This window comes from Pelodiscus sinensis, chromosome 4 (assembly GCF_052426305.1).
Source record: "Pelodiscus sinensis isolate ZL-2025 chromosome 4, ASM5242630v1, whole genome shotgun sequence".
Classification (NCBI taxonomy): Eukaryota; Metazoa; Chordata; order Testudines; family Trionychidae; genus Pelodiscus; species Pelodiscus sinensis.
In genome coordinates, this window is record NC_143055.1 from 89,998,725 (window position 1) to 90,020,428 (window position 21,704).

Here is a 21,704-nt window from a genome sequence, read left to right on the forward strand (position 1 = left end):
TTTACAGAAAATAATCCAGCTGTCGAAACATAGAACACAAGCTGAGACGCCCAACTTTTTGTCTTTTCCAACATTTTCGTCACTCACTGAAAATGAGGGTTTCCAGGAAGTTTGTCAAAAGGATGTGAAGAACAAAATTGTGTTTCATCTGGACTGCCTTGCTGACGAATTCATCCACTATTTTCCAGACAACTTTTCTGGCAACCCCATTCATAAATTAGTACGCAATCCATTCAACGTTGATGTCAATTAATTGCCAGAAGTATTGCAAGAACAAGCACTTGAAATAAAATATGATTCAAGTGTGAAAGAATTTCTAAAACATAAGCTTGGAGATATTTTGGATAAACTATTTCCCAATGTAGTCAAAAGTTGGAGAAGAAGTACTACATATTATTCTTCCATTTTCATCAACGTACCTCTGAAAAAAGGTTTTCAAGTTTAGTTATATTAAAAAGAAAAAGAAATCAATTGGATGTTGAAAACTAATTACGTTACACACTTTCATCTTTCAAACCTAGGATTTCCAAATGCAAAGAAAATGCAGTAGCATCCTTCACATTAAATTCAATTTGTTTCTGCTATTTCTTATGTTCGATTACATTTTTATTAAATTTTTGTGCCAAGAAAAACTATTTGTGCATATTTTTAATTTTAAATAATTTTTAAACCCAGTTTGTGTGTTTATTTTTTATTTTAAATTAAAAATTGAATTTTTTGTCAAAAGGGGGGTTGGATGATTGTAAAGAAGAGGTGGGTGGCATAAGGATCTCGCAAAAAATCAAAAGGGGGTGTGATGCCAAAAAGTTAGGGAACCACTGATTTAGGGGTTCACTACACTTCACAAATTAAAATAGATTCTTAAGTCTATTTTCTGCCAAAGTAATTTAATATCAGAGTTTGACATGCTTTGCACCTTGAAAGAGAAAAAACAACACTGATGGCATATAATATATTTATTTACTAGTCAAATTCTAGTGTTAGTCATTCTGCATTGTTCCATTCCTCTCTGGAAAACACCAAAAGTGATGCACTGGAGCCAAGGGCTGAATGATTCAACATCTTTCAGAGTTCAGTTTATGAGATTACTTATTCTGCACTTCAGGAACAAAGCAGGGTTTTTTTTGACTCTCTAATGTCTTAAATATAACTGAAAATAACAAAAATTGAAAACTACTATTTAAATTATCCCTGAAAGCACTGGAATATAGTTCTCTGTTTTTTGGTTTCCCTAGAAATTGCATTCACAAAGTATTCATATTTTTTTAGCATGATCACACCAGTTCATAATAAATTAATTCACACTGCAGGCACAAAACACAGGATGCTAAATTATCAATATAAATAGGGTTGCAGAATTTTGTCTACACTACGGAATTTACAATATTGCAAGCAACCTGAGAGTCTCAATATAGAACATTGCCTAGGACAAAATTGGTGCATAAGGTTGCACCAATTGTTTAAATATTCAGTAAGGGTAACTATTTGCAGTACTAGCTGTGTTATTCAGCACTTAAATATTCAGAAAATGTAGTTAACCGGCATCTGTCTTAGATGGCAATACAATTCCTCCTTCAGTTAACTGAAAAAATTCCAGTAGCCATCCAACATAATTTTTCAACATTTTTGGTGCTTGAATACCATAAGTCAAATTGTAAACTTGCAGCAGTAAACTTGCAGCAGTAAAGTTTGTTCATGTCATGAATCTGCATATAATTCTATTATTAGATATTAGCTAACCCATCCTACAACTATGGCTAGCATACAGTGAAAAATTCATGAACCATTGATGTAAAGCTTGAGTAACCAGCACATTTGATTAACTGGCAACCACCATTCCCCACGAAGGTTGGAAAGCAAAGCTTGTACTGTAATCTGCACATGCACCTGACTGCATGGAAAAGTGTGTGTACAAATTCAGAGGAAAAATTGAGGCTGGCTGTGGCAATAGGGGCTAGATTAAGATGAAGGGGGTGCTATAGGAAATCAATCAGCATGTGAACAATAGCTGTTCTGGTCCCAGGCTGCATGCAGTGCTGCTGATTTGAAGTACCTCATCCCCCGCTCCCACTTCCTTTTTCTGACAGAGGCAGGAAGCAGGGGGAGCAATTGCTTATCAGATAGTCGACTAATCCTTCACATCCCTAGTCAGGATGGTTTAGCACTGGAATAAGTTGCCTATGGAGACTATGGAATATCCATCAACGGAGGGATTATCTAGATGGTGCTTGGTCCACCGATGAGGGCAGGGGACTGGACTTGTTGACCACTCAAGGTCCCTTCCAGTTCTATTAATCTATGATTCTATAAAGGGAAGATGGAATATAGATATTTGTGACGGGGAAGACAGCTCAGCTGTGCTGCCCCGCACTAAGACAGACACCGGGTAGGGGGCACAGCAGACAGGGGGGGCACCAGGTGGCAGCAAAGAACCCCGGAGCCACACCGACCGCATCTGAGGCTGCCGCAGCCATGGACCGGCGGCCCGTGCCGATGTGTCCTGATGACATCACTGGTGATGTCGTCTGGGGATTCCCAAAGGGCGGGGCGGTGTGCGCGGGGGCAGGGCCGGCTGGAGATGCCCAGCTGCGGCCCTTTCAAAAGGGCCGGGAGCAGGAGTACACGGGGGAGAGCGGCTGGGAGCGAGAGTGTCCTTCCACCCCCCCGAAAAGGGTGATCAGCGGAGAGCAAGAGTGGCTTTCCCCACCCCCCTCCTGAGGAGGAGACCGGTGGTAAGCTTATCCCCACGCTGGGGAACAGGACTCTGACCAGGAAGAAGTGGCCCAGGGCAGAGCCGTGGACCCCGTGAGTGGAGGGTTTAGGGTTCTCAGCCCACTCCACTGGCTAGGGACAAGTGTCCATACCTTAGGGCCCTAGTTCGAGGCTCGGAGAGAGGGAGGGCCTGAGCCTCCTTCCTGGCACCTAGCAAGTAAGCAGGTCTAAACACATCATTATATCTATAGAAATTGGAAAGTCTCTTTGGGGAGGACTGTAGACAAGGGACGACTCCCCACCTGAACTCGGGGTGGGTTTGGGTGAATGGGCAACAATATCTATAAAAAGAAAATGGATTAAAGGGGAAAAAAGGATCAGGAAAGATACTGGAAAGGAAGTGGAAGAGAGTTTTAATAAATTAAAGTAGATTGAAAATGGCGCCATTCATGGTCAGCTGTACAAATAATAATTAAATAAGCTTCAAAATGGGATATGAAAAGCAATATCTTTTAGGCTATAGATCCAAAAGGTTTAAGTTAAGGTGTTACTTCTCCACCCTTAAGATATTATCATGTTCAGACAGAAGTATATTGCCATTTTGCCCTTCCCAAACCTAGTCAGTAAGTAAAGTCAGTTTCTGTTCAGGAAACAAATGGAGAAAATATAAATGACCGGTATTTTCTAAATAAGATGTAATGTCGTTTGTGATATAATGTCAAGAGTGTCTGGTATTTTTGTTGAAATCATCTGGCAACCCTAATAACCTTTCCTCCTAGTAAGAGATTTGCTACTTTTTGCATGTCAGCATATGTTTTTTCCCCCCTTAGTCTCTCCCAAATACTATTTGGAATAGCAATAATAAAATGCCTAGATGTAGTTTTTCATATTAGTTGTCAAATAATTAAAGACACCAATTTTTGAGATATATAGCAAGAAATAATGTTCCTATTACTGATTTAAGAACGAACTCCAGGATGGGAATTTCTACTGTGCTTATAACTCAAATCCAAACATTGTGTCAGAATATCAATTTCTCTTTTTCAAAGGAAAAAAATCTGTGAAGTGAGAATTTCCCCGTCCTCATTTCAGCAGTTTTATTTTTTCTAATTATATTGAGAGACTTCATAATGAATTCATTTTTTTTAAGCATGCATTTTTCAGTGTGACAAGGTAGGCAACATCACATTATGACACCTTAACTTGTGATCTGTTGCATGCTATGAAGAGAATAAATATGCCAATTGTTCCCTGAATAGAAGTGAAAGGGCAGGAAAGCTTGCCTCGTTTTCAGATCTCAGTGTTGCTCTGCTTAGTCTTTATTATACTTAGAAGAAAATTTGGCATCTTTCTAAAGTATGTTTAAGCTTGGTACTGCTTCATTTTAAAACCTAGTGGTTTAAATCACATACTTAATCACACGAATAGTGTTGTTGAACCCAAAGCTTCAGGGGATAGCTGAGTTAGGGTATGTCTACACTACCACCCTAGTTCGAACTAGGGTGGTAGTGTAGACATACCCTTAGTCTGTTATAGAAAAAAACAAATGGTTTGGTAGTACTTTATAGACTAACAAGACATGTAGATGATATCATGGGCTTTCGAGGGCACAGCCCACTTCTTAAGATATTCTTAAAAAGAAAGCAGCATGAACAAGTGTTTTATGTTTAGATTTTAAGGCCCCAATCCTTCAACTAGATCCAAATAAAAGGACAGCTTCCATCAATAGACCTAGTGACTGATTGAAAGATCAAGGCCTGAAAGAGTATTTCTAGAGACCTAAACCTTTATCAAATACAGAATTAAGATGTTAACAAGACATTAATAGTGGGGTTTAAGTGTTCACCTAGCCATCCCATTTTCCAACCAATTTTAAATGGTATATTCTCCTTCAATCTATGTTGGCCTTTTAAGAGAGATACAGCAAATCCAAGATGAATCATGGTGGTCTTGTAAAGTAGGCAGCTTTTTTGGGGTGAAAGTGGGGAAGAGTGGTCTTTATTCCACACTCTGCAATGGTCTCTTTATTTTCATTTAAACTAAAGAGACGAGTCCTCATTAAACTCGCCTTAACTATTTTGAAACAAAATTAAACTGGTTACGCTAAAACTTCACTCCTAAGCTTCGTCTCCTTGGAATTGTTTCTCCTTTTTCTTGACGTTCTTACTGTTTTCTTGCATACCTTATCCCATCCTTTTCATCTTATTCTTTCCATCATTTTATTTTATTAATATTTTTACCAAATGTAATGTATATAAAAGGAGGAATAATACTCTGCTCATTGTATTTACTGAAGTTTTATATTCACTGAAAAATAAGACTTCAAAGAAAAATAAATTTAAAGCCTTGACAAGCTTTTAAGCCTTGCTTCATAATTATATTAACCATTTGTCTCACTATTCTATCCCCCGCCACACAAACTTTTTTAAAAAGGAAGGTAATTGTTGCCTCAGGCAGCCTTATATTATTTTCAGTCTTTGTTTATATTTTCTTCTGATTTTGTTGCCTGACTAATTCTCCTTCCTATGTTTCTCTCTGGTTTGTCAGCAGAGGCATTGACCAATGTACTAACTTCAGCTTTGGTTGTGCCTTTCCACAAAGCCAGGATTTTCTTTGCTTTTACTGAGAGCAACAGGCCCCTTCGTGCTCAACTGTATACACCAGAAGAGGAAGCACTCACATCACTCCCTTCTGAACCTAAGAAGAAAGGAAATTTCAGTAGGGAGATTACTACCCATCTTGATAAATGCAGTGCTGAAGAAGTGATTGTAACGATGTTCTACATGGCAAATCACTCCAGACTTAATGCACACAGGAGTGACAGGTTGTACCAAATGGTTATTATAACATTATATTTTCTAGCTAATCCTCACACATGCACATCCTGGGGCTCCTTTCAAAAGCTACCATGAGGGTACAGGGTATTATGACCACACTTATCTCTGTTGTTTTGTTGACTGAACACCTTGTCACTCCATATGGGGATGAAGTGAAACAGAGAAAGGAAGATTCCATCCAGACTGGTATGATACACTTCTAATGCACATACAGGTTTTTATAAACTATTTTGCCAAGCACAATGATACTAATTTTAACATACTTTGCATTGGCCAGCACAAAAAGAATAGATTTAGTTATGAATGAAGAACAGTTTCTTATACACATTTCTGTAGAGCACACACTTGAACTGTGTGTTCACATGGACAATTTTCATTTATAGAAAAAAAATATGTTTAAAGCCAGAGGGGAACAAGGAGGAAAGGTTCTGAAACATAAAAGTGCCAAGTTTGGTTCAATATACACGAGTATTGCATTACGCATAATTCACAAATATTCTAAGGGGAGAATGGAGGCATGACCTTGAACGGCAATTCTCATTAAGCACAGTGTCAATTCAGAGCTGGAGATCATCATCAATGCAACCTGAAAATGTTTCAGATGCATTTCTGAAAGATTTTTTTTTCATTTAGTTCACCGGTGGTTTAAATATATCATAATACATTTAAACTTTTCCAAATAAAAATTCAGAACTTTTCATTCTACAAAATGTTGATATTTATACAATTTGTTCTGATTACAGGTAAGTGACAAAACATTGGAATTTCCCATGGAATAGAAATTGAATGTATTCAACTGTATTGTGCCTAACCTATTATCTGATAAGTATTCCTACAAATTTGATGAATACATACAACGATCATCTGTAAAATTCAGAAATGTTAAATAACTTTACAAGGCATTATACTGGTAACCCACATTCTATGTTCTGATAGCTCACCTCAGAAAAATCCTACAGAAATCAATAAGCTTTCCCTTAACTCTTTGAACGAGTCACAGAATTTAAGAGAGAACTGTATTTGTGCTCTATGATAGTTAAAATACTTACTCTGTCACTTCTGCAATTATGTTGTCATTTATATTGTACAAATTCTTCCAATAACAGCCCTTAAAACACATCTCATTGCAGAGGTAAATCATAGGCTATCCAAATGTATGTACTAAGTGAAAACCACCTCCATATTCTCCTCTCAGAATGTTCTGAAAGCATTAAAAGGTGAGTCAAAGTCCTTGATCTAATGTCTCTAAGCAGTCATGAAAGTCATAAATAACCTCTTCAAATGACAGCAGATTGTTTACACTTGTACCTGCAGTCAATGTTCACTTAATCCAATGTAACATAATCAGACCACTACTCATCCTTACCTAAAACCTTAATCAACAAACTTCTGTAGGTGCCATGTTTTCAGAATATATACATGGTTGCCAAGACTCTCAATCATATTTACATTTTTATTTCAGCAAAATATGTAGACAGGAGCATAGGTGTATTAATCCTGAGTATTTGCTCTAGAGAAAAAAAAATGGTCTCCCTAAGATTCTCAAGCTACTTTTTGGTACAAGAAAAGCAGGTCCCTTAGCAGTTAGTGGGCCATGAATTCTGTCAATTCACTGGACTTATTCAAGGAAATAGAATACAGTTGATTTTTCCAGCTGACTGGAAAAAATGAAATTGATGGATGCTTCAAGCACAGTTTTGGGATCAATCATTCTAGACCACTTTAAAGGACTGTATCTCTCTCACACATGCACACACACGCAAAACTTGATCTGACTCAGAGGATCATAGTCTTTGCAAATCCTGCAAACTCTCCATGGGCCCATAAAGGCCCCTGGAATTCCATGACTGCAACAATGACTACAGAATAGCCCAAGAGTGGCTCCATGCCCTCTTTGACACCGTGTTTCAAGGAAGATGTCATACCAGCACACAGCCTAGCTATTTAAGAAGGGCTTTGAAGGTAGGATTCCCCCTCCCTCCTGTCAAAAGTGTCCACTCATTAAAAATACAGTTGTGGGGGACAAAATATTCCATTTTTTTCAAAGACAGATGTGCTCTTACACCTGTGTGTCTTGTCTTGCAACTAACCTTATTGGACCCATTATAGCAAAATATTAGTATGCCACATTTTAAAACATTAATTTAAATGCAATTTTCTAACATGCAGAAGTGCACCACATTTTCTCTATCAAATGGAGGTAATAGATTTGCCCTCACACACACATCTTAAAATCCTTTGGGAAAGTTGATCAGATTTCTTTCAGCCACCACATAGAATAGCATAATTATTGATTATATATCTATACACACACAATATACACAAATACCATGCTAACTGATCTACAATACATTACACAGCAGAAATATATATCAATGTGTTGGACAATTTTTTTCCCCCAGAAAACCTGTTCAAGTTTAGAGGTGAAGATTCCTGCTCATTGCAAGTTTTCTCTTTTCTAATGAAAAAAAAAATGGAAATAATTCTATTGAGTACCTGTAGCCAGACAGGAGCCCCTTCCCATTCCCCCCCCCCCTCCCCCCGCCGTAACATCCATCTTTGCTTGCCTGGAAGCTTACAGGGCACACAGAGCAGTAAAATCAGCATAGTCTTTGATGCCTTGACAGAAGGCCCAGATATGCTGGCTTCTGTCAAAGCCCAGATATGCTGGTTGCTGTGACCCTGGATGGCTGTAAACAGAGATACACCAATTGTTGACCTCAAGGCTGCGAGAACTGCCTTGGCTGGCACCTATATTGATACGAACACACTCGTCCACGGGGGGAGGAATCTCTTGCCCCATAAAGAATGTCCAGTACTCACAATTTAGTTATCTCTCTTACAAGCGTAAATTAAGTTGAAACTCCCTTGTAAAAACTGGCGTCACAAAGACGGACCAACACAATTTGGCACCATAGATAAGAAAGAGGATATGGGCCCCTATGGGTATAAAGATGGGTCCAGCAGCACACTTACTCTGAGCATTAATCTACCATCTATCTTCTGGTCGGGTTAGGTGATTGGCCTCCCGAGGTTCCACAGGGACGCCCACCTTGTATTCCTCTTTCCTGGGAATTGAGGGACCAACCCTGGCCTGATACACTGGAGTCGAGAGGCATAGAATGGGGTAAAAATTGTACCTGGATGTGTCCTTTTTCTTAAGTGTACACATCGATTTAGAGCTCTTTAAAGATTAAGCTGTCACTTGGTACCATTATTTCTATTATCTATCTTTATTTTCTTTGTAACCATTTTTAAAATCTATATTTGCTAGCAGTTAAGAAATACAGCAATAGCCATTGTAACCATATGATTTATAAGCTTCTTTAATAAACCTGTAACTGTTTAAGCTTTAACCTGACTCCTTCAGTTGCTATAACAGAACCAAGTACAATTTAAAAAAACTCCAGCCAGTTATAAGGGACAGATGCAGGCAGAGCTAGGCATTTGGATCGTATCGTTTCCAGAGGACAGATCCGTGGGGCATCTCTCAGCCTTCCAGGCTGCCTGCTGTGAAGGGATCATGAATCCTAGCATTCAAAATCTGAGGTGTAATAAGCTCTCCCTGTAAACTATGGGGCGTCTGTCAGACTGTTGGCTGCCCACCATGAAGGGACCTGGTCCTAGTGGTCAGAGACACGGATGTTAAACTTCTCGGGGCACCCGTCAGACTCCCTAGGCTGCCCGCTGTGACAGGACCTTGTGTCCCAACAGTTGAAGACTCAGGTGTAACACACACACACACACACACACACACACACACACACACACACACACACTGCCCTGACCATCGGCTGACAGTACCGTAATTAGTGCTGCATGACACTCACATTCAGCAGAATAACTTTAGTTTAACCATATTAATGAAGATTTGTATGTAAAGCCCCATTGGGTTTATTTCCCAGTCAAAGTACCACGACAGATAAAGACAAAAACCCATTAGAAAAACCAAGGCTCCAAAATTTTAATAGAATTCATAAAATGAAAGAGTACAATAGCTGATATATTATTGCCTTATACAAAAAAGAATTATTAGACTTATGCAAGGAAGACTGTCATTATTTCTTTGGCCCATTCATTGGGCAAAATAGAAATGCTGGAAATGTTATAAAAGTTGAGAGAGATCACAATTTCATAGTTCTATTTTCCTGGTGGATAAGTTGATAGTATTCATAAAGAAAAGTTACTAATAGTTTATTTGCCAAAAGGTGAAGTTGAGGATCAACCAAAATTATTGAAAAATTTGCCAAACCCAGGAGAAGAGTGTCCAATCATCTCAGGGTTACAGTACTCACCTAGGATCAAGACAGACTGAAGTACCCATTCTACCTAATGCAAATTAGGGACTTGAACTTGGATCTGTCACTGTACAGGTGAGTGAGTACCTTGAACAATGGCTCATGGATTTTTCAGTGATGTGTTTATTTCTTCATTGAAGCTGTTCCACTTCATATAAGCCAATTAATTTTTCATTAAATCAGGGACTGAATCTCTCAATCCCCAATGACTGCCCTAACTACCAGGATATAGTCTCTCTCTCCTCTCCCCCTCCCCAACCCAATAAATATTAAGTATTAATTCAATGTGGAACAGCTGTAATGAGACACAACACCATCCCAAATACCCTGTATGTCAGAGGTTGGGACATTTGATTGCAATTCGAAAGGCCCCAATTCAACTCCATGCTCCAATCAGGCATAGAGGGGATATGAACCCACTTTCCGATATCACAGGAGATTTCTCCAACAGAATAACAGGGCACTATCCCTGCTGCCCCCTCTCCTTCACTAATGTGAATGTCATTTCCAGATTTCCTTTGTGGGCATTTTATTAAAAACAAACTAAACCAAAAAAAAATCTCAAACAAAATGTTTTCTTCAAACAAAATGCATTGTTTCCAGTTTGTATTCCACTTTGGGAGAAGTGGTCCAGGTGCAGCCTAAGGTCCAGTGTGTTTCAGCAGCAGCCCTGGGAACTACAAGTTGCAGACTACAAACTGCGGCATGTTGGGAGAACTTCCTCGTTCCTGCCACGATGTGCCCTCTGCCCCCAACAGGGTCTCAGCAAGGACTGTGCTAGAAGCAGCACACAGGCTACATGCTGAGAAAGGGGGCTGCTGAACTGTTTTCCTGTTCTATGTTTTTTACAGGTAAGACCAGAAAGGTCTATAGAGCACCCTGAGAGGAGTTTAAGTGACACAAAGGGAGAACCTAGACTTGGAATAAAGCCTGTTCCTTGGTGATTTGTCTGAATGGGTCTGGTCTGAGGTGCACTCACACATACACAACACAGAGCACACCAAGCAGCCTCCAGCCTAGCCTCCCACAGTGGCATAAGAAGTCACAAGGCTTCCCCTATGTTGAAAAACTTCACACTGGGCTAGCCAACAGGAGGAGTTACACATATGTGGTTGATTATTAAATAAAGCAAGATTTTTTTTATTTTTTGCAAACTGAGCAATTAATTATCTGCACAACTCTATACAATGTTACTCTCTGAAGCGTGTCTCAATTTATTGTGTAGCACAATACCCAGGAAGGAGTCACTGAATTGCAACAAAAATGCATATCAAGGCTATTCAAATACCAGCTGAGAACCTCTATGAGTGTCTTGTTAATATTTTTCACTTGCTATGAGGGAATTTACAGAACCCCAATAGCGCTAATGGTAATTAAGCAACTAACTCCACTTACATTGAAGTGCATGTTAATGGACCACTTCTATTTTAGTCTCTATTAGTGAACTTGGCAAAATCATATATTTAACCATCACCTACTTTTTATAAGACATGTGGGTTATTGAATAAAGTGAATGTTTGTTAGCCATACTTGTGGATTAGAGCTAGAACAATGTCATGCCTAAATGGGGATTCACATTCAAATTCTAGGAGTGTTGAGGAGAGTATCAATCCCTCAGGCAGGAAACAAGTCATGCTGATGACAATCCCAGCTCTTGCTGACTGAAGAAGTCACTGTCATGCTTTAAGAGCCACTGCAAATGCCTCTGCTTGCAGTGACTTTATGATTCAGGGCACTTGAGGGACAAGTAAAAAAAAAAAATTGAACAAGAGAGACAACTTCTCTTCCCACCAAAAAAGATGAACTTTAAAAAAAAACTGAACATTTTACAAATATATGCATGGGAATCTTAGTTAGGTAGATAACCTATATCACTATAGCCACCACATGCATTGCTATAGGAACTCTATATTGAAAGAGCTGATAGGTATATGAAGGGGTGCTCACCACTATGCTGGGGCCTCCTCCTATGTCCTCTTTGTTTCTCTCAGGGTCTGCAGCCCATCCCTCAGTCCATAAGCTGCTTGCCTCTTCAGGACTCAGCCTTCCAGCCAAGTCACTATACATATTTTCTCTTTCTGGAGTTATCTTTAGTAATCCTGGGGAACCCTCCCATTCCGTCAACAACTAGCAGGGGAATCTCCTTCTTGCCTTCTACTCTAGGTCACAGACTCTCTAATCAGCGGTCAAGGCCTGTTCCCTTTTAAACCTTACTGCCTTTCCCTGCCCTCTGTTACCCTTCTTCCTCTGAGCTTGCCAGCCTCCACACAAGGAAAAGCTGCAAGCTAGCTATCCCTGCAGCCTACAAATGCTATGCTCGTCTCTTAGGAATTTCAGGTTTCCTAAGCAGCCCCTTTCTGCTGCCAATTTCTAATCAGTTCATATCTGCCCAGCTGGGCTCCCTCCTGTAATCAGGGAATTGCTTAGCTACCTAAGTCCTCTCAGCTGTGGCCTGTGGGAGTTCATTGGCTTCCTTCTCAATCTGCCTTAACCCTTACAGGGCAAGCGCTGGGTGAACATCCCTTCACAAGCTGTCATTTTTTTTCCTTTGCATCCTCCAATTTTATTCACCAAAGGCTATTACAAAATGCTTTAAATACTAAGCAAAGTCACAAAAATATATTTTATAGGTTTTTCTTCAACCAAACTTTACCAAGCAAGTAATTTCATTTACCATGCCTCTGGGTTCAGCTCCTATTATTGATGTGTTTTCTTTCACCATAAAATCAGTCTGCTGCATGCTTTTGAAAGGTTTGAGCTTAGAACACTCAAAATAATTCAAAGAATATAATAAAAACCACACACATATTCCCAATGATTTCTATATTGCTATGAATCCATACTTTTTTTACTTGTATAAATGCACAACTAAGCATCATGTGTGATGTATTAACAGCATGAGACCTATATGATGCTTGCATGTTCTGAAATGACAGGTTCAGATTGCTCAGGGTCAAGTCATTTTTTTAAAAGCAAAAAAAAAGTTCCTATAATATTCTGCATGTGCATTCTCAAGATGACACTTTAAACCTGCATGTGCATCCTCAAGATGACCATTTTAAACCTATAATATTCTGCATATGCATCCTCAAGATAACACTTCATTTATAATGAAGTTCTCTGTGAGAACATATAGGCTATGTCTACACTTGGGGCTTCTTGCGCAAGAACATCTTGCGCAAGGGTTCTTGCGCAAGAAGTCTTGCACAAGAAAACGTCCACACTGCTATGTATGAGCTGTGCTTTTGCGCAAGAGCACCCATGGCAGTGTGGATGCTCTCTTGCGCAAGAAAGCTCTGGTGGCCATTTTAGCCATAGGGCTTTCTTGCGCAAGAAATCCCTGCCGAGCGTCCACACTGCCCGCTTGCGCAAGAGCTCCTGTACAAGAGGGCTTACACCTGTTAAAAAAGAGTATAGCTCTTGTACAAGAAGCCCCCTCTCACCACGCCATACTGTAAATTTCCTTGCGGGCAGTGTGGATGCTCTGCAGATTCTTGCGCAAGAATGGCCATACATGTACAAGAACCCACAAGTGTAGTCATAGCCATAGGGTTTTGCTCTAGTGGCCTTAGCGGTATGTTGGTTGCTGATATCTTTGGGACTGGTAGCAGCAATCTGCATGTATAAACTGTATATTTTTTCCTCTTTGGGGAAAAAAAAACCATCGAGGCAATCTGTAAGGATCTTCCCTGTCATGAGTGAAGTATTCTCCCCTCTACAAAAATGGCCATGGAAGCTGTTTCTAATCCCAGTGTTTCTCAGGAGATCAAAGACAATTACACAGACCTTTTAATTCAGCTGGCTCACACCTGCAGCATGGAGCAGTACCACCCAAAACTCTCTGCACTACAGGGAGAGCTGGGGAGGTTTTAAATGCTGCCCCCACCCTAGCAAAATCTCTCAGCTTTTATTGGGCAGAAATTGGCCAATAGGACTTGAGAGATTTGTTGGGTGTGGGAGCAATGTAGCACAAATTTTCAACTCCTATTGTTCAGTTTCCACCTCCCTCCGCGCACACACACCCACACCCACGCACACCAAAGCATGAAGAGCCACATGGAACAGCCAGCCAGCGGCTGCTGGCAAGCAGGGAAGCCTGCTTGAGAGTGCTGATGTGTGTGAGCTGCTTATGTAAGCACCTCCTGGCTAGAGCCTGCCTCACATCCCATCCACTCCTGCACTTCCTCCCAGATCCTGCAGCCTCTTATTCACGCCTCCCCCAGGTCAGAATACTTTCCTGAACTCATACCCCTTCCTGGACCATACACCCCAAAACCCTGCTCCCTCCTTCACCCAACTCCCTCTCATGCCCCACACCATCTCAGTCTGCTATCCCATGTTCCTTTCTGCACCTAACCTCCATCCCATACTAAGGATATTAAGACAGTGGCTGCTCCACCATATTGGTTGGAGCAGCCCCTGTCTGCAGCGGGCTTGGAGGCCCTGCAGACAGGGGCTCCTCCGACTGGATGGGAGCAGCTGCATTCCTCTCTAGCCCAGCAACAAGTGGGTGGGCTGCCCCTCCGCTCTCTCCCCCTTTAACTGGTTAACCGGTTAAATAATATGTTTGACTGGATATCCAATTAAACTGGATTTTACATCCCTACCTCAGACCCTGTACCCCCTCCATAGAAACATGAGGCCCTAAACCACTTAACATCTTGGAATGGTCCCCCATCAAAAAATTATTCCCCCTTCCCACTCCGGATCCTAATGCCTCCCTCGGCAGCACATCATCAGAGCTCTGCTGTCAGGGGTTCTCTGTGGATGCAGCTGCCCTAAGACAAGCAGCAGAAGAGTTGTGTTGAAAAGAAAATGGCACATGGATGTATTACCTTTATCACCTAAGACTCAGATCTGGAGCACTGTGCGATACTAATCCCCCTGTTTCCATTCCAGGCACTTCTCTTCCTTATCCAGTTTATCTCCCTCCTATTACTGTAACAGATCATGTATCTGCAGAGCCTGAAGAGGAAAAGAAACAGAGCCACCAAGGCAATAAACTGCAACTTTCTTTGAGGAAGGTGCTGATTATGGATACGGAGGTCTCTTCTATGTGATCTTTATGCAGATTATCTGTTCATAAACAAATATAGGAGAGAGGATCTGGACAATAGCTTTGGAGATGTTTTGAGATCATTTTTAAGGAAAAGCAAAATAAACCCCAATATCCTAGAAACAGACTTCACTACTTCAGCGAGTTTTGTGTGCCTTTAGTCTTGAGTGTATTTTGCTTGCCTGTCACTATTATATATTTTGTGATACTTGAACAGGGACCTTCAAGGGCACAAAATCAGACCAACAGGCTGAAGATAAAATAGACTCCTATAAGTACACCTTAGTGGTAATTCTGGAATGATAAGACCTGTTTACTGATCATCTTGACCTTCTATGTCACGTTTGGTATACATAAAGGGGACCACCAAGCAGGGTATTGTAGTAAAAAAACACACTCATAGTTTGCAGAAACCTGTTTCTGCACATATTTCTCTTTGGCCACGATAGAGTTAAAATAGATTTTCTCTGAAGACATTGGATAGCTTGAGATAGCAGGGATTTTGTATGTATGGTAGACATAATTTACTGAAGTCTTTTCCTAACATCTGGAATCAAAATGTCACATCAGAGAGATAGCTTCTTTGTACTTACAGCTAAATGAAAAGAGAAAATCAGCAACAAGCTATTAAGCTGAAGGCAAACAAAAGATGTTTGCTGTCCTTTCATAAAGTTCTAAATTATATCTTTTTAAAGTAATTGAACAAGGCAGGCTATGTACTATAGTTTAAAGGGGACCTAGCATGACCCATTTTTTGTTCTACTGAGATTGAAAATTGTGATCTTTATTTTAGTGTATTAACCCGAGTTTTTGTAAGTACGTATTAAAAAGAAATTTGAATGCATGTCCTCATTGCTCATGGATCAAAAGACAACCAAAAAATAGATCAATAAATAGGTTACTGGCTATGATCACAACATGTAGGCAGACACTTGGGAAGTGTTCATAGATCGATTAAAAATATATATTGATAGTGCTTCTTTTAAAACTATGTATCTAAGAACATGGAAGTATCTGCAGGCAAGTTTTTAATAGCAGGCCCTTTGTTAATTCATAATTAAGTTTATTTTTAAAGTCCTTGACTGAAGAGTTCCAGACTCGGTGAAAACTGTAAAAGTAATACATGAACACTGAAAACATCATTCTTAACATTCAAACACCTACAACATTACTTACTATTGGATGAGTGAAACAGACAAACATACAACAACCAAACAAAAACATTTGAAAAACAAAATGCATAGGGTTCCAACTGTAGAAAATGGTGATGTATGTTGTTATAGGTTTGTTGGATTTTTATTTAAAATAACCTCATTAACTTCCAAGTGATGAGTACAGCTATGTCTACACTACAAGCTTCTTGCACAAGAAGCTTCTTGCGGAAGAGATCTTCTGCAAAAACTTCTTGCACAAGGGAGCGTCCACACACAAAAGCTCATCGAAAAAGCGATGCGCTTTTGTGAAAGAGAGCATCCATGTTCACTGGCCACTCTTTCGCATATAAAACATCCCAGAACCAGTTCTAGCCAGGCTTTATATCACCAGCTGCTCTCAAGTGCTGTTGCTGGAGCCCTGCAGAGACACGTGCTTAAAGGGACCACCTTGGACAGCCTTTTCTCTGTTTCTGTTGCCTGCTTGTGGACCTCTTTTGAAGGACAGAAAAGCTTCAGCAGTGCCTGCTGTGGATGCCCTGTTCTTTTTTTGGGATGCCACAGCTTTTTTCGTGTGCACGTCATGGAGCTGGAGCTGCCCCTGGGTAGGCAATAGCCCCACACAGTGATGCTGCAGTTCCTGCAACATTTGCTTCCAGCCGCCTACATCTTCATGCTGAACATTGACTTTAAACTCCTTCTTGGGACCCTCTGTGTGGCTGCAGCTGCTCCAGTCTGGCAGCTGCACCCCAGCGTGCAGAGGCGTTTTTGGATGCTGGAGACCGGCTTGTACTGGTGGGACTGGCTGGTCCTGGAACAGTGGGATGACCAGCCCGTGGCTGCAGAACTTTTGAATGCACAAGGCCACCTTCCTGGAGCTCTCTGCCTGGCACATACCTGCCCTCCAAAGACATGACACCCACCTGCGGCCTGCCAAACCCCTGCACACGCAGGTTGCAATAGCTCTGTGGAATCTCACCCCCCAGACAGCTACCGGTCAGTGGCAACCAGTTTGGGGTGGAGAAGTCCACTGTTGGGGCCCTGCTTACGCAGGTAAGGAGCTCACAGGCTGCAGTCCCTGCCCCCAGGCAGGAGAGGAGAGTATTGGATAAGTGGGACCCTCGGGAGAGAGGGGCTGGGGACTGAAGGAGATGGAGTGAGAGTGTGGGGAAAGCCCTGTCTCCAGGGGCTTGTGCCTTCCTGCCCTTCACACAGCAATGCTGCTGGAGGGTAGGGGAATGGCCTCATAAGGGGTAACTCCTGGGGTATTTGAGAGGAGCAGAGGAGGGGAGGGAGATGGGCACTTCCCAAAGACTCACACACACCTTCTCTCAATCTGGCTGCATCTAGATTGGCATGATTTTCTGGAAATGCTTTTAACGGAAAAGTTTTCCGTTAAAAGCATTTTAGGAACAGAGCGTCTAGATTGGCATGGATGCTTTTCCGCAAAAGCACTTTTTGCGGAAAATCGTGGCCAATCTAGACGCACTTTTCCGCAAAAAAGCCCCGATCGCCATTTTTGTGATCGGGGCTTTTTTGCGGAAAACAAATCTGAGCTGTCTACACTGGCCCTTTTGCACAAAAGGGACTTTTTCCTGAACGGGAGCAGAATAGTATTTCTGCAAGAAGCACTGATTTCTTACAGTAGGAAGCCAGTGCTTTTGCGGAAATTCAAGTGGCCAGTGTAGACAGCTGGCAAGTTTTTCCGGAAAAGTGGCTGATTTTCCGGAAAAACTGGGCAGTCTAGACACAACCTCTCTGCTTTGTGTGTTTTTTTGTCTCCTTCTGCAGGTGGTCAGGACCATCAGCTCCCTGCTGCTGCAGAGAGTCATCTGTCTGGAGGACCTGAACGCAACCCTGGCCGGATTTGCTGCCTTGAGGCTCCCTAACTGCAGGGGAGCCATCAATGAGACACACATCCCCATCTGGGCATTGAACCATCAAGCGGCCCAGTTCATAAACAGAAAGAGCTACTTTTATGTAGTCCTGCAGGCCCTGGTGGACCACCAGGGCCAATTTACAGACATTTATGTGGCGTGGTTGGACAGTGCATGAAGGCTGAGTGTTTAGATACTCAAGCCTATGCGCCAAACTGGAGGCGGGCACCTTTTGCCCCCACTGGGACTTTGCAGTGGGCAACCAGAACATGGCACGTGTGCATAGTGGGGGATGCAGCATACCCCCTCATGTACTGGCTGATGAAACCCTACACCGGATACCTCGATCCCAGCAGGGAGCAGTACAATGCCTGACTCAACCAAGCAAGGATGCAGGTCGAGTGTGCCTTTGACCTCCTCAAGGCACGGTTCCGCTGCCTCCTCACCTGCCTGGATGTTGGGGAGCAGAGTATCCCCAAGGTGGTGTCAGGGTGCTGTGTGCGCCACAATATGGTGGAGTGCTAGGGAGAGACCTTCCTCCCGGGGTGGGGGGCAGATGCCAGCTGTGAGGGCCTTGTGTTTGAGCAGCCCCAAACAGCTGCCACCCTCCAGGCCCATCCGGGAGGCCCTAAGGGAGAGGTTCTCTCAGGCAGCGCAGTAACTCTCTCCAGGGCCTCCCCAACAAGGGCCTCTGCCTTGCAGCTCTCTCCGTTCCCCCTCTAACCCCTTCTGCTTGCCTCTTCCCTGACCTCCCAATAAACACACCTGTTTCATTTGAAAACAAAACGAGTCTCTCTATTATACATGAAGAAAAAGTGGGCAGGGGAGGGGGGAATTCTGAACTGAGAGGGAGGATCAGGACTGGGAGGAGTAGTGGAATGGTTTGCTGTGCCACCTTGGGTGCAGGGACCTCTTGGGGTAGTGTAGGTCTGGGGGGGCACAAAGCAGTGGGCTGGAGGGGGGGCTAAAACAGTGTCAGAGTTGGCAGGGGGGCAGGAGGAGGGGCCATGGGCATCACTTGGGGTGGGTCTAGACTACATGGCTCCATCGACAGAGCCTTGTAAAGTAGTTTACCCGACATAGTCAATGAAGCGGGGGTTTAAATAATCCCCATTTCATTAAAATAAAATGGCCGCCATACTGTGCCGACAATCAGCTGATCCGGCACAGCTCGGCAGTCTAGACACGGAGTGGTCAAAAAGGGAAGCCTTCGTTGACCGCTCCGTTAAACCTCGTTTCACAAGGCATAACAGATCAGTCGACAAAGATTTCCCTTGTCGACCGCTCCGGGTCTAGACTGCCGCGCTGTGCTGGATCAGCCGATTGTCTGCACAGCGTGGTGGCCATTTTTATTTTAATTAAGTGGGGATTATTTAAATCCCCACTTCATTGACTATGTTGGGTAAACCACTTTACATGGCTCCGTTGACAGAGCAATGTAGTCTAGACACACCCTTGGGGAGGAGGCATGGGCATTGTTATTGGAGGGAGCAGAGATCTGGAATGGGAAGGGATCAGAGGCATATCAGGGTGGGCAGGTGGATGGGCAATGTCCATAGGAGCGGGGGCAGGAGGGTGGAAGCCAGGACCAGCAGCATTAGGTGGGTGTTCCACCATGCTGGACATGATTCCACACATGGGGTACGTCTAAACTACATGCCTCCGTCGACGGAGGCATGTAGATTAGCCAGATCGGCAGAGGGAAATGAAGCCGCGATTAAAATAATCGCGGCTTCATTTAAATTTAAATGGCTGCCCCGCTCTGCCGATCAGCTGTTTGTCGGCAGATCGGGGCAGTCTGGACGCGCCGCGCCGACAAAGAAGCCTTTCTTGATCGGCACAGGTAAACCTGGTTTCACGAGGCATACCTGTGCCGATCAAGAAAGGCTTCTTTGTCGGCGCATCGCGTCCAGACTGCCCCGATCTGCCGACAAACAGCTGATCGGCAGAGCGGGGCAGCCATTTAAATTTAAATGAAGCTGCAATTATTTTAATCGCGGCTTCATTTCCCTCTGCCGATCTGGCTAATCTACATGCCTCCGTCGACGGAGGCATGTAGTCTAGACACACCCATGGTGTCACACTGCACCATCATTTGCTCCCAGGCACGCTCATGCCATTCAAGGAGCGTGGATGTTGCTGAGGATGCTGATGTGTTGACGCATCAGGTCTTCCTGCACCCGGGCTCATCTGTAGGTCCCCCGGACTCTGACAGGTGTCTGCAGTGGTGTGGCTCGGCCCTCTGTCCTGGCTGGCCTGGCTGTGGAGAAGACACAAGAAGGAAAAGGCCATTTGTCATCCCTGCACACACATTCCCTGAGGCCATGCCCTCCACTGTGAGTGGTGACCACCACAGTCTGCAGCCCACAGGAGAGGAATGTCCCAAGTGCAAGGCCATGTGTGGCCTGCACAGCATGTCCTGTCTCACAGGGGCAACAATGGACTGTGCTGCCCACTTTTCCCTCCCACACACATATACACACCATGGACAGGCAGTCACAAGAAGTGTCCGGTCACAGTGGAAGCCCCTCGTGGACTGCAGAGAAGTCGGGAGCAGCCTGGCTCTCCCTGGGGTCTGCACACACAGTTGCAGCTTGCTGTGCTGTCTGTGGGAGTGGCTGCTGCCTTGCACACACAGACATGCCTATGTGCTCTGTGTAGCACTCCTGGGTGTGTCTGGGTTCATGCTTGTGTCCTTGTGGTTAGCCTGCTTCCAACCAGGAGTGCCCCCCTCCTTCTCCTGGGGGGCAGTACATGTGTGCCCTCCCCCTGAGCCTGGCAGCAGGATCCTGGGCATGTTCAGGGGCTGCCTGCTGTTTCTGCGTGCCGCACCCTCCCTCTGCGCCGCACATGGTTGCACATGCATGGACTGAAGCACCATGTGCAGACCAACCAGCCCAAGCAACATTTGCCTCCACTCACTGTGTGCCCACCTCCCCCACCCTGTGTGTGTTTGTGTGACAACTCACCGGAAGATCCCTTCCAGGCAACTGAGGAGGCCGGGGAGACATCTTGGCTGGCAGTGATCAGCTCGAGGGACAGGGTTACAGTCCTGTCTCCTGCTCCTCTTCCTCCAGCTGGGGCTAGCCCTGGCCCTCCAACTCATCCTTGGGGGTGACCTCCGGGCAGACAACAACCAGTGTTTCCAGCTTTGAGTCCACCAAGATAGGTGGGGAAGATGTTTCCCCACCTCTCAAGATGTGGTGGAGCTCTGCGTAGTAGTGGCAGGTGCAGGGTCCTGATTTAAAGGATCGGTTATAAACCACAGTTTATAGAGGTTCCCACAATTTTCCATTTGAGTTTTTTTCAGAACTCTTGGGTGAATGCCATCTTGTACCAATGACTTGTTACTCTTAAGTTTATCAATTTGTTCCAAAACAACCTCTAATGACAATTCCTCAGATTTATCACCTAAGAATAAAGGCTTAGGTTTGGGAATCTCCCCCAAAATCCTTAGCTGTGAAGACTGAAGAAAAGAATGCATTTAGCTTCTCCGCAATGACTTTATCATCTTGAGTGCTCCTTTAGCATCTCGTCCAAATGCCCCACCTGTTGTTAAGTTGGCTTCCTGCTTCTGATGTACGTAAGTAACATTTTGCTGTTACTTTTTGAGTGTTTGGCTAGTTGTTCTTCAAACTCCTTTTTGGCTTTTTTATTATATTTGGAAACATAAATTGACAAAGTTTATGCTCTTTTCTATTTTCCTCAGTAGGATTTACTTCCACATTTTACAACGTCTTTTTATCTGTCAGTGCTTCTTTTACTTGGTTCTT

General features: G+C 43.2%; 1 long non-coding RNA gene across 2 annotated transcripts in view; it reads right to left on the reverse strand.

Moving 5' to 3' along the window:
* LOC106732103 (uncharacterized) overlaps positions 1–12,184 on the reverse strand; it is a 39,572-nt gene extending 27,388 nt beyond the window's left edge. For both annotated transcript variants that reach the window (XR_012904136.2, XR_012904137.2), the window contains exon 1: positions 11,795–12,184. This is a non-coding gene — a long non-coding RNA (uncharacterized LOC106732103). The remainder of the gene's footprint in view (positions 1–11,794) is intronic.
* Positions 12,185–21,704: the final 9,520 nt, after the last annotated feature.